This window comes from Ceratotherium simum, chromosome 18, assembly GCF_057802395.1.
Source record: "Ceratotherium simum simum isolate JZ-2026a chromosome 18, ASM5780239v1, whole genome shotgun sequence".
Classification (NCBI taxonomy): Eukaryota; Metazoa; Chordata; class Mammalia; order Perissodactyla; family Rhinocerotidae; genus Ceratotherium; species Ceratotherium simum.
Genome location: NC_141917.1, coordinates 9,882,753 through 9,895,863, shown reverse-complemented (window position 1 = coordinate 9,895,863; position 13,111 = coordinate 9,882,753). Strand labels below are relative to the sequence as shown.

Below are 13,111 nucleotides of genomic sequence, written 5' to 3'. Positions count from 1 at the left end.
ATGTTCAGAAATAGAGAGAGGTGTATTCAAAACATCTAGTAGAGAAGTCTTCAAATTTCTTAAAAGAGAATGTAATATTTTGACAAATGATAAGGCACTGATCTTGCTGTGATTCACATCTGTTTAATATACAGTGTTACAATATCTGCAAGCAAAGTCCTTTCATTAAAGATCAGTTGGCCTTGTTTAGGCTGACTCTCTACCCTGCTCCACATACTTCCAACCCCACCACAGGACAAAGAATGAACTTAGAGGTTGTTGTCAGGCATTCAAGAGGAGATGGATCAAGTATACTATAATTCATGGAAGATTGTTGACCAGATATTTAAATACTGCTCTCAATTTAAAAAAAAAAAAAATGCTGGCAGTCAAACAAAAAGCACAAAGAGAACACTAGATTCTAGAGTTATGGGAATGTCAGCCATATTGAGCCTGTTCATCCATCTGTAATTCTGTGTCTCCATGACAGATCACCGGTAGCCACTGTCCTCTGTATCTTAACGTCCCAAAACATAAGTTAAATCTTAAAAGTTAGAGGACGGAATGTTCCAGGCTAAATATAAAAATTGTACTAACCCCCAAGGAGAATGTATCCTACCGGGAATAATTATACAAAAATATTTATGTAGTTAGAATTTGATGTTTGAAATGTATGTTTTTAAGAATTTACTCATGTTTGTTTTACATGCACCCTTCCAATTTCTTTGAATTTTAGTATTTTTTTGCAAAGAAATATTTTTAAAGTATTCTCTTTGGCTAGTGTCTTACCACACACATTGTGGGAAGAACTTAAAATGCTTAGTCATGTGCGTTTTCTTATTGGTATTCCTTAGGCGCCTCGGCCTAGGGCAATGACATAATCCCTAAACCCAGCCAAAGAAACAGGGCCCACTCTGTTTTGACAGAGTATTATTCATGATCACCACTTTACATAAATGTTAAAGAATATCAAATAAAGACACGAGCCAATTATGCAAAAAATCAAAGGAAATGCTACTCTTAGTTCTGGGAGATTAAGGTGCAATATTCTTAGTACTCAGATAAATTGAGTTATTTCTTAGAAGATAGTGCCTTACATATATGCCTGAGGTATGGAAAAGAGTAAAATATGATAGATACGTTCCATCCAAGTTCTGCCATAAGGAAACCCTCCTTTGTAATGTAAAATTTTGCGTTCTGCCAAGGCACACACCCGTGTGTGTCTGTTTGTGTGTGTGTGTGAGAGATAGAATGCTTTAAAAATGAGAATTCTGCATTTGTTATTAATATTATATGGAAAGAGCATATAGTCAGAGTAAAACTGGTGCATTGTGGCGTTTTAGGAGGATTCTATAGAGCAGATGTGTTTTTACCTCTAATTAATTAATGCATTTAAAAACCCGTGTTCTAAATTCATTCTCTTGCAGTTACTGCAATCATGTATACAGTATCTGGGGATTCCTGTCTTCAAGCTTTGTTCATGCCCAAAATATAAATTCATATGAATTTCATGGATTGATAATTTACAACGTCAGGAATGCCGAGGGATTTGCTGAACTATTACCAAACAGTCAACTACACATCCTATTTGAGAAACCGAGGGTGCTTTGAACACAGTGAAGTTAATTTCATGCCAGGGTAGACCGCTGCCCCTGAAATCCCTTAGCTTCTTAATCTCTCATTGCATGAGCTTTAACTTAAGGCATAGAGTGAAGGAAGGCATGAGACTTGCCCAGTGTAAAAAGTCCCAAATAAGAAGTTAGTACCCTGATAGGGCAAATCATACCCAAAATATATTTTATTGATGGGATTTAGTATATATAGCCTATACTCCTAGTTACAGGGTTCAAATTTACACTGATTCACGAACATGATCTAGTGTGTGATGTCTTGTATTTCCAGCCTCTTAGTACTTCCAGCCTCTTAGTACCGAGCGTTGTATTTCTGAGTGTGTCTGACACCAGGTCAGGAGAGTTTAGCAGCAGTAGGCAGCCTGGGGTTTCGGTTTTATTGGAGTAGCTGTCACTACCAGGGCCCCAGGCAAAAGTCCAGCATTGTTTGTTTGACTTCCTTCCTCTTCCCTTTCTCCTCTTGTTTCCTGTCCCATGTCCTGGAATCTATTCTGGCCTTGGACAGCAGAGATAACCGGGGACTACAAATGAAAAGCTGAGCTGGCCCTAAAAATATTATTCCTCGCAACTATTTCATTGCAGAAGAACCTTGGTGCTGCAGCTTCAACATGCCCCCTGGAAGGCAGGCAGGCTCTGTAATTTGGCTGTCAATCATTTGTAATTTTGTACCTAAGCGTCTGAAGGGATAATAAATAGAATTACGGTTTTACACTGGAATGCCGAGTCTAAGAAAATGAAAAGACAAAATTTCAGAAAGAGTCAAGTCTGTTAAAAGTCTGTTCTAAAGATCGTTTTATTAAAATAAAAATATAAACTATTTGCAGCAAGCTTATTTGGAAATTACTACCAAGTCTGTTATTTATAATGTTTAAAGTTTTTCTATATTAGTGCTACTTATTCTTACACTTTGCTGTCAGTGTTAGTAGATAAAAATGGCCGGGACATTAAAATGCAGTTTCTTGCTTTTTTTTTTTTGGTCCAAGAAATTGGATTATTTGTCCATAAGGGCCACAAAATGGATTATTTTAGAATTGATGATACCACACAAATAGTAATTTCTTCATCCTTTAGTTCTACTTTTATTTTTTAAGACTTAAAAGTCCTCTATTTTCTTTTAAAATAAAATTGGCTGGAACTTCTAAAGTTAAAATGGTATTTTTTTAAAAAAAATTAAGAGCATTTAGTCAGTAAATAATGTTCCTATTTTTGTGCATGCCTGTTATAACTTCTAAAAATCTAGAATTGAAAATAATTTAGGACTTTATTTTTTAAGTGTGATACATGTGCAGAAAAGTACATAGGTCATCAAGTATAGCTTGCTCCAGATTATGTGTGTGAGACTCAGCTATAATACTGCGTTTGGTTATCCATTTATTTTCTTTGCTGAATAGTATTTCATTGTGCATGTACACACACACACTATATAGATATCCATTCTCGTTATTGAGCATTTCAGTAGTGTCTGTCGGGGCTGATAGGAATATTGTTGGTATGAGCATCACAGTAGATGCCTTCTGGTGTATTTATGTGCACATTTCTGTTGACTGTATACCTAGGAGCAGAATTGCTGAGACATAGGATATGCATATAAAGAGCTTTAAAAGATTGACAAACATCAAGTTTCTTTTACCATTTTACATTCCCACTCACAGTCTATGAAAGTTCTGAAAACACCCAATACTCACCAATATTGGGCATTGTCTCTCCTCTCTCTTTTGTTTTAACCATTCTGATGGGTGTGTATTGGTATCCCTTGGAGATTTAAATTTGTGTATTCCTTATGAGGAGTGAAGTGGATCATCTTTTCATTTGTTTATTAGCTATGTGGCTATCCTCTTTTGTGAAGTACTTTTTCAGGTATTTTGAAATATATATATATATACACACATGTACATATATATACACACACACACAGAATAAAAATATTTTCTTCCACTAACCCCCCTTCACTTTCTCAATGGTGTCTGATAAACAGAATTTCCCAAGTAACAAGGTCCAATTTATGCTTTTTTAATTCCTTTTATGGGTAGCACTTTTGTTTCCTACTTAAGAAAGCCTTGGCTACTCTCAGGTCATGCATATGTTCTATATTTTACCCTTAAAGTTTTATTGTTTAGTCTTTCGCATCTAGACCTGCCCTCCATTTGGAATTGATTTTTGTGTGTTTTTTGAAATGGGCATCAAGGTGCATTCTTTCGCAATATAGATATCCAGATGGAAGAACCATCTTTCCCACCGCATAGCAGTGTATTGATTCTCCTAAATTAGATATATGTGTGGCTTGGTGTCTGGATTCTCTCCCGTTCCACTGTTCTGTTTGTCTCTGCTTACGTGGACACCACATGGTCTTAATTACTGCAGCTTCGTGATGTGCCTTCTTATCTGGTAGATTCAGGCTTCTACATTTGTTTCTTTCCTTCAAGACTACTTGTTCTTTTTGGCACTTTGCATTTGCATGTAAATTTTAGAATCCACTCTCCATTATCTCAGCTTCTGCCAGCCCTGAAAAAAACAGTATGCCGAGGTTTGGATTGGAATTGTGTTAAATCTGTCAGTTAATCCAACGAGACTGAAATCTTTGCAATATTAAATCTGCCAATCCATCAACATGTTATTTCCCTCCAATCATTTAGGTCTGCTTTAATTTCAATAGTGTTGTGTAGTGTTTAGTGAGATCTTACACCACCCTCACAGATTTATCCCTAGGTATTGGATGTTTTTCTATGATATTTATAAATACTATTGTTGTTTTAATTTCTTTATTGCTGATACACAGAAAGAAAATTGATGTTTTTGTACATTGGCTTTTTGTTTTCACTTTATCACCCAAGACCTCCAGTACAATGTTAAGTAGAAGTGATGATAGCAATGAATGACATCTCATTCATATCTAAGGAGAAGTTTTCAATATTTAACCCTGGCTCTCATTTTTTGGTAGGTTTTTTCATTATCAAATTGAAGAGATTCCTCTCTATTCCTAGTTTCAAAAAATTGTTTTTTTAATTACTAATGACTGTTGAATTTTGTGAAAAACAAGTATTCATACCTCTTTAGTATTTAGTTTAAACTATTATTATGGATATCCCACAATGTTCAGTTTATTCTACTTCTTTGCTGGAAACACTAAAACGTACCAAAAATATAAGACATTAGAAATTCAATTCCATTTACAATGATACTAGGAACAGAATCAGACACCGACTCATAAAAAGGAGGTATACAGAGTTTAGACATCGCTTTTCAGATATCATAGAGTGTGCACATTTCATTTAAAAAAAGAAGAAAGAAGAGGGAAAGAGGGAAGGAAGGGAGGGAGGGAGGGGTAGAGGAAGGCAGGGCCATGACTCAGAGTCCTTCACTGGAACACTGAGCCCTGAAGACGTGAGGGGACACAGGAGAGACAAGGAGCCTGTGGAGGGCAAGCTCCAACAAGAGGGGAGAATGTTGAGGGGGCTGTTACAAAATCTACATTTTTAGTTTTCACTTCCCTCATACTCAGCACCCCTCTCCTCCCCAATCTGTTATTAAGCAACAGTCAGACCAAGATAAAGTTGCCATAATTAAAAAATATATAATAACCGGAAGGGTTTAAATATAAGACAGTGGGTTAACACTATCAAAAAAAAAAGTAAGAAACAAAGAAATCAGAAAGAGGAGAAAGTAACACAACAATAATATACAAAAGGCAGAGAAAGTCTAACTCCAGAAAAATAAAATTACCCCCAAGTAACATAAGAGAAAGTTAGCCATACTCTTTTTCATAGCCTAAAGACATTTAAAATCATGAAAAAAAAGTGCCGTCGAAGAGATGATGATAAGACAAAGAAGGCATTAAAGGCGTAGCAGTGAGCTGGCAATGCTCATGGAAAATAGGAAAAATAAAGCCATTTCTGAAATGAAACCACATTAGAATCAAGAAGAATAGATAGTGTAGAAATAAGGAAGACTGGTATGGGGAAATAAAACAGAAGAGAGGATAAAAAGATGTAAAGCAACTAAAGAGAAGGCAGTAGATATGGAAGAGAGAGTACTGGGAACTGATGTAGGGGTTGTTGTTGTTCTCACCTAGGAAAGTAATTTTCTTAAAAGAGAGTAATATCAGCCTGGACTTGTAGTTCTCTTCTTCAAATTTCAGTATCAGAAAGTATCTGAATGATTTATTCACAAAAAATCATATAACCATCAAGAACTCAAGAAAGTGAAAGTGAGTTGTGCTCTGGAGCATCATGAACACCCAGTTCTAGATGAATGTCGTGTCCTGGGGTTACAAAACAAGGATATTTGCCTGCCTTGTAGGCAACAGAAAATCTTATGAACTATGCATTAACAAGAAATACAAGCACCCATGAACCGTTCTTGCAAAATGTTCTTAACGACAACATACGCGGGCTGGCCCGGTGGCGCAGTGGTTAAGTCCACGCGTTCTGCTTTGGCGGCCTGGGGTACGCTGGTTCGGATCCTGGGTGCAGACCTACTCACTGCTCATGGAGCCTTGCTGAGGTGGTATCCCATATGGAAGAGCTACAACTCTACAGCTGTGATACACAACTATGTACTAGGGCTTTGGGGAGAAAAAGGAAAAAAAAAAAAAGAGGAAGATTGGTAACAGATCTTAGCACAGTGCCAGTCTTCCTCAAAAAAAAAAAAAAAAGACAACATACAGTTAATCAAGACCTAAATCATGCAGCATGATTTAGGTCTAGACATACAAATGTATGAAAGAAGAGTAGGACTGGTGTTGGGAGTGTGTGGAATGAGAACTACCCTTTATAAAAGTATGTACTGTTGGCATTTTTAATAATAAGTTTGTATTGTTTTAAAAATAGAAACAATTTTTAAAAATCACCTTGTTTAGTTTTTGTTTGAATTAATGCTAAATATGATCCTTTTCAAATAAGGACTAGTAGTGTTTCCTTTCAACATCATCAAATATTATCCCAACAATTATAGTTGTGTATTGTTTTAGAATTGAAGAAAGTATTTCTTCAAAAAGGTATCATCTTGTTAATATTTATAGTAACCTAATCACATAGGGGTGTTATCTCTCTTTTAGATAACTTGCCCCACATCATCTAAATATAAAGTGCGACCTAGAGTCCATTTGGTACACAGTTCAGCAAAAAGTGTTTAAAATGCTTTACTGAATTTATGTTTTCGGAAGTTGTGGCTAGAATAGAGAGAATCAGGTAAAAGACTCAAAAGAAGTTGTTTGGAGTACTATAATAGCTGGGGGTGGGTAACAGTATATAAAATTTAACTTCAAAGTCAGCATCCAGACAAGTTCTCTTTTCTGTGAGCCTTCTGGTTTGGTTAGATTTTGCCACATTTTATACTTTTTTTGAATTACAATCTCATTTCAAAAAAATAAACTTGCTTGTCAAACTGTCCGTCTTTGAAACGAAAACTAGAGTGGCTTTGAATATGAACTCCAAACAATCTTGAATCGATCCCTTGCCTTTGAATGCACCAAGGAAACAAAGTCTAGATTCAGCTTGCGAATAATTTTATGATTCTGTGGGATATTTTTTTTTTTTTTTTTTTTTTTTTTTAATGCTGAGATACAGATAGCTGAAGATTCAGATACAAATTCAGGGCAAAGGAATGGAAGATGAGAAAACTAGAATTTGCAAGGCAGGCTAGTGGGAGGGTCCTTTTGTGAGGAAATGTTGCATAAATAATGCCGATGGGGGTCTAAATTCACTGTTGCCATGGAGACCTTTGTGCCTGGCTGAATTCAATTCTTTTCTCTTTTAAGAAGGCATCTACTAGGCTTGTGGTGTGTCTGATGCGTCTTGCTTTGCTTTTTCTTAAACTGTTTGTGAGTGAAAGCAGAAATTAAACTATGATGATTTGGCCTCCTGACTTTTTCGAGGCTGTTCTTCCACTCCATTCGAGATTTTCTGAGCTCCTCTGGGGTTCCTTTTAGCCCTGGTGCGGGGAGGGAGGAGCAGGTGGGAGAACGCCGGGAACCGCCTGCAGCGCTGCCTGGGAAGGAGGGAAAAGTAACCCCTCATCTTTGTGACTAGTCGACTTGTTTGCCTAGACTACAGTTTTGAAGTATTTAAGGACCGTTTGTTTCCAAAGGTAAAAGAGAAAAAGTGAAAACTAAACGTATTTGTTTCTTTAAATGCTTTCATTATTAATGTTGTTTTTGTGGTGATTTTCGCTCAAGTTTTAAAACTGCAGGTTGAGAGTTATGTGTCGTTACATATGTAGAATTTATTTCTGGCCTCACGGTTGTCAGTCAGTTTATTCAGTGAATTAATGTAGAAACTGTAAAAGCCAAATAACCGAGTTAAGCAGAAAGCAGCTGTAAGGACCGATGTGCTATTTCCCTACTAACTAACCATTATAACTGCTTAATCATTGCTTTTAATAAAACTTGGTTTGTCATAGATACATACTTTAGGTTTTATGAAAGTTATGATTATCCAGGTAAATAGCCATTTATAATTAAGTGAGAATTAAGTAATTAAAAGTTGATTTGGAAATTGTGGGCCTTTTTTTTCCTTCCATACACAATTAAATGAATAACCTCACCCGGAAAGAAATTATTCATAGAGACTAAAGGCATAAAAATCACCCAGCCAGTGTCACTATGTAAGGTAATTGTAAAAATTCAATATATTGGACAGCTAACTTGTTGCATTGCATTCCCTTTCTTAGAGATTATTTAGTTCTCAATGATGAGCTTTATACGAGAACTGGAATACAGTAATTACATGTTTTGATCATCCTAAATGGTGCAGGTGTAAATGGGATGCACACACCTCATAATTATAGAAAACCTTTACCATACAAGTGTTTCCAGATTGCTTGTGTTCAGATAACTCACTGAGAGAATCATTGACCAAAATTTATAATGACTTTATAGATATCACCTGTGTCGCCACTATAGTTAAAATGTTTGTGATGCTCAACAGATTAGAGAAACAAATTGATTTCAGAAAGCTGGTGATTTAACAAGATGACAGTCTATCTATGAGAATTGTGTATTACATTGTTATATATTTGTCAGATAGGTGTACATTGTAGAATTGTGAGTAAAGTAAAATGGAATGCCTCAGAAAGTCTTTAGGTTTTTTAGAATGTTTTCAAATGAATGATAATAGTGTCAGAGAATGATTTTCAACTTAAGACAATCATAAGATAAAATTTCTACTTGATTAATATTATTTGAAATTGGAATGACTTTGTAACTCAGATACTAAGTACAAATAATGACCATATTGACATAAAAAAATGATTTATTTTTATCAGAAATGTATTGTCACAAATTTTAGAATTTAATTGCCTAATGTGAATATTTAAAATAGAATGTTAATAGCTTAATGCTTTATTTTGAAAAAGCTAACAAAAGAAGGCTTATTTGTACCCTGGGGGTACCTCTTAGTAAATATTTCATTTCCATTAATTAGAAGTTAAAAGTTTATCATATTAAGGCTAATCATATTAAGGCTAAGACATTTTTTCGTTTTTAAGAAATGAAAGTAGGGCCGGCCCCGTGGCTTAGCGGTTAAGTGCGTGCTCTCCGCTGCCGGCGGCCCGGGTTCGGATCCCGGGTGCGCACCGAGGCACCACTCCTCCAGCCATGCTGAGGCCGTGTCCCACATACAGCAACTAGAAGGATGTGCAGCTATGACAGACAACTATGTACTGGGGCTTTGGGGGAAAAATAAATAAATAAAATCTTTAAAAAAAAAAAAAAAAAAGAAATGAAAGTAAACCTCAATGGTATAGAGTGAGAATAGTAATTTAAGAGAACTTTGACCTTTGAGAGTGTTGTCTATACGTTAACTATTATTTAAGAACATTGCCTAAATATAAAGGTAAATGATTGTGATGCTTTACTTTAGGAATAAAGTGTCTAGGCCTTCACACTGTGTGTAACATCAGTGAATGGGTTCAAGTGACATTAAGTCTTCAAACTATGGGGCACGTGATAATGCATGTGATCCAAATAAAGATCTTTTCAAAAAATAAAAAGTTAACTAACTAGATGGTATGATTGCCCATTACCTCACATTGCCAGATATAAGTATTTTACATGGCAAGGAAATTTAAACTATTTTCAAGTGTGTTTGTTTGTTTTTCAATCCAGGTATTTATATCCTGTGGGTACATCTGAAGACATACTAAATAGGTCATTCAGGTGCCATTCTAAAACATAAGCAGAGAGTCAAACAAAATGTGATTTAAAAGAAATATACGTTCCGAGGATTTCCAAATGCCAAGTTGCAGAATCTTTTCTGGGCTATTTTACTCATAAGTTTTATGTACACAATTAAGAAAAATAGTTTCAATTTAAAAAAATATATATATTTACCTTGACAATCTCAGATTTGGTCCAACTCAGCTAATTATATTGTCAAACTGCAGAATTACAGCAAATAAGTCTCACCAAAAGTTCCAGTTGGAACGGTATAGGAACAAAGATTTGTGTTTATGTTTCTTGCAATACCTTATATTCAGCAAATCTTTGTTGAGTCCCTCCTATGTGCTAAAGATTGTATGAGGTGCCACGTACAAAAATAGAGAGAGGTACTCTCTAGGGTCCAAGAACTGAAAAATCTGGTAGGGATGCAGATGTGAGAACTAGTAACTGTAATGCAGTAAAATAATTGCTCTAATGGAGATGTGGCCAAGGAGAGCATGAAACAGCGCTACAGTTTATATGGTGCATTAAAATATGTTTATTTGGTTCTCTTAACCTAACTGAGATGAAGAAAGGTTTAGTGACTTGCACAAAATAACTATTAATGAATGACTGTAAAGACAATCTCCAGACAGTAGCAAGAGAAATCTTATGAAAATGTCAATCCTATCGTGTTACTACTCCCTGCAAAGTAAAAGGCAAAGCCCATACAGCAGCCAACAAGCCCCTCCTTGATCTGCTACCTGCCACCTCCATCTCTCTTCTTTCCCTCTTGCTCACTCAGTTCCAGCACACAAAACTCCTTGCTTCTCCTAAAACATGCTCCCAGCACACAGCCTCTGCATTTGCCATTTACCTCTGCCTAAAACACTACCTCGCCGCCCCCATCCCAGCCCAGATATACACTTGCCTCACTCCCTCCTGCCTTTCAGGTCTTTGCTCAGATCTCACCTTGTCAATGAGTCTGTTCTTGATAACCCTCCCCCGTCTTCTTTCCCTGCATTATTTTTCTCCATTGCCTTTACCGCAGATGGCACTCTGTGTGATCCACTGGTCCATTTTGTTCAACATCTGTTTTCTCCACTAGAATGTAAACTCCATGAGGGCAGGGAGTTTTGTCTGATTTTTTTCCTTGATGCATTCCCAGCACCTACACCCATGCCTGCCTTATTTGCTGAATGAATAAACGAAGATCTGAATATAGATTTCCTGACACCAAATATACAGTGTTCTACTTTATTGCTGTTGTTATATTTTTAAGAATAAAATAGAGAATATTCAAAGTTATCACTTGCAACCCATTATTCTAGCTTAAGTGTGAGAGAAATTGTTCAAATACTGGCAGCAGATTCATAATTACTTATGCAACAACACTATTGGCCAAGTCTTCTGTATCATTACAGGATAGGCGTTGAGAATTTCCCTTCTATAGCACGGTCTATGGCATTAGATCGACTCAGTGACAAACCCAGTGTCTTCTCCCATCTTCCCACCCTCTAGCTGTGGAAACTTGACCAATGCCTTCAGCTTCTGTAGCCGTCTATTGCTTCTACCATAAAAGCCGTGATTGTTCCTATAATATTCCAGCTCTCCCTAAGGTTCTGTGATTTATCTGCATATTCTCCAAAGTATTTTTTATAAAGAACACACAAAGAAGTATATACAATCTCTAAAATGTTAAATCATGTATTTCTTCATGTTTCTAACATCCATTAACAGGAGAAAATAGATTCAATGCCCTGGATTATTTATATGATCATATTCAGTCAGCAGCTCCATTAAATAAAGTTCTACTCAAAACACAAAATATATCCTTAGGATCCTAAGAATTACCAGTCAGTATTAATCATGTCCATAGTGGTATCTCATATAATTTGGCCATATCTAACACTGGCTCACCTGGAAAGCATAATAACAGTGGGTATATTTTTGTTATTTGTGGATCAAATCACCTGCCTCTATCCCATCAAGTTCATCCTACATTTGACAAGTTTAATTAAACTCAGCACTTGTGGTTTTAAAAGTAAACTCTGCAAGCTCTAGGAATTTAATAAATACTACAATGTGGCTAATTATATAGTGACCTTCTCTGGTGTATAATTTTTTCTCAAAGATGTGAGGGTTACTTCTTCTAGGAATAAAAGTATTGAATTAGTCTGTGGCTTCCAACGGTACTAGCTCATTTTTAAAGAAGAAAAACTAATTTTAAGTGTTGGTCAACTGTGTGATTGTTTCAGTACGAGCAAATAGATGATTAGAACCTTTCTGTATCCTGAAAGCCTCAGCTGCTATTTGCATTTAGAGGGTAACGTTGGAGTACATATTCCTCCAACGAGAGTAACTCCGAATATGATTATTTATTGCATAGCCTCCACATTATTCACACATCCCTTCTTCATGAATTTCAGCTGCTTCAGTCCATTTCAAGCCCTCATGCTCTTCTGAACCAATGTCTGGTAATTTTCATCAGCATTAATAGAATTTCTGCGAGAGATACTATGTTCAGTGTTGAAATGTTAAAGGTAATTAAATTTAGGTGCCGAGGTTCGGGATTAACTGTACCCTCATTGTTAGCATGGAGCACTTCTGCCAAAAATTAGAAGTAGAGGTGAAGATGAAAAAGACTTAAAGAGAGAACTTAGAGTCAGCTGTAGGGCTGTGTCCACATCATCACAGGTTCTAGGGTTGTTGGGCCAGTGGCCCTGCTGCTCGCCGGCTGTTTGCAGCACAGGGAGCTGCCACTATAGCTCAGTGCTGCTGTGGACCTGACACTAGATTGTGGACTCTGGCACATTCTGGCATATTTTTGGCAAATGTAGTGCACAGATATTGACTAAACGTCATAGCTTTCCCATTTAGGGACTTATTGAATCTCTAGGTATATGGAATTAAACAGGAACTTTGCATGTCTTCATTTAAAAATTCATAAACCTGACCCTTCATTTTATTTTGTTATTGCTCTGAAATAATAATTGATACACTTACTGAGCACATCCAGTGTGTTCTTGATTATTTACTTACAGTATCTCATTAAATCCTCGCAAAAACCCTATGTGTTAGCTATTATCCTGTACTATAGAGGAGAAACTTTAAGCTGAGTAATTATTTTATTATGTGGTATGTCTAGGATCACAGAAATAAATTAGTGCAAGATTTTGAACCCATGTCTGCTTAACTCAGCAGCTCACTGTCCTTCAGCCTTCCATCCAATGGCACTGCTCAATTTAACCATCTCACTTAGATTTTTGTCTGTTCGTAGACCCCACCCCCCAATCGCCCAGTTGCATGTCCCTCCCTCTGTTTTTCTTTACTGTCACCTCCAGCCAGCTGCTTCAGGCTGTTCTCT

The 13,111-nt window shown here is 36.4% G+C and overlaps 1 protein-coding gene across 11 annotated transcripts in view; it reads left to right on the top strand.

The window, feature by feature from the left end:
* Positions 1-13,111, top strand: part of CTNND2 (catenin delta 2) — an 879,093-nt gene that overhangs the window by 292,578 nt on the left and 573,404 nt on the right. The window contains exon 1 of one of the 11 annotated variants that reach the window (XM_087443136.1): positions 7,401-7,694. The exons of the other annotated variants lie outside the window; for them this stretch is intronic. The gene's annotated coding sequence lies outside the window, so the exon portion shown is untranslated. Of the gene's footprint in view, positions 1-7,400; positions 7,695-13,111 lie in introns of those variants that run through there. 11 annotated transcript variants of the gene reach the window in all.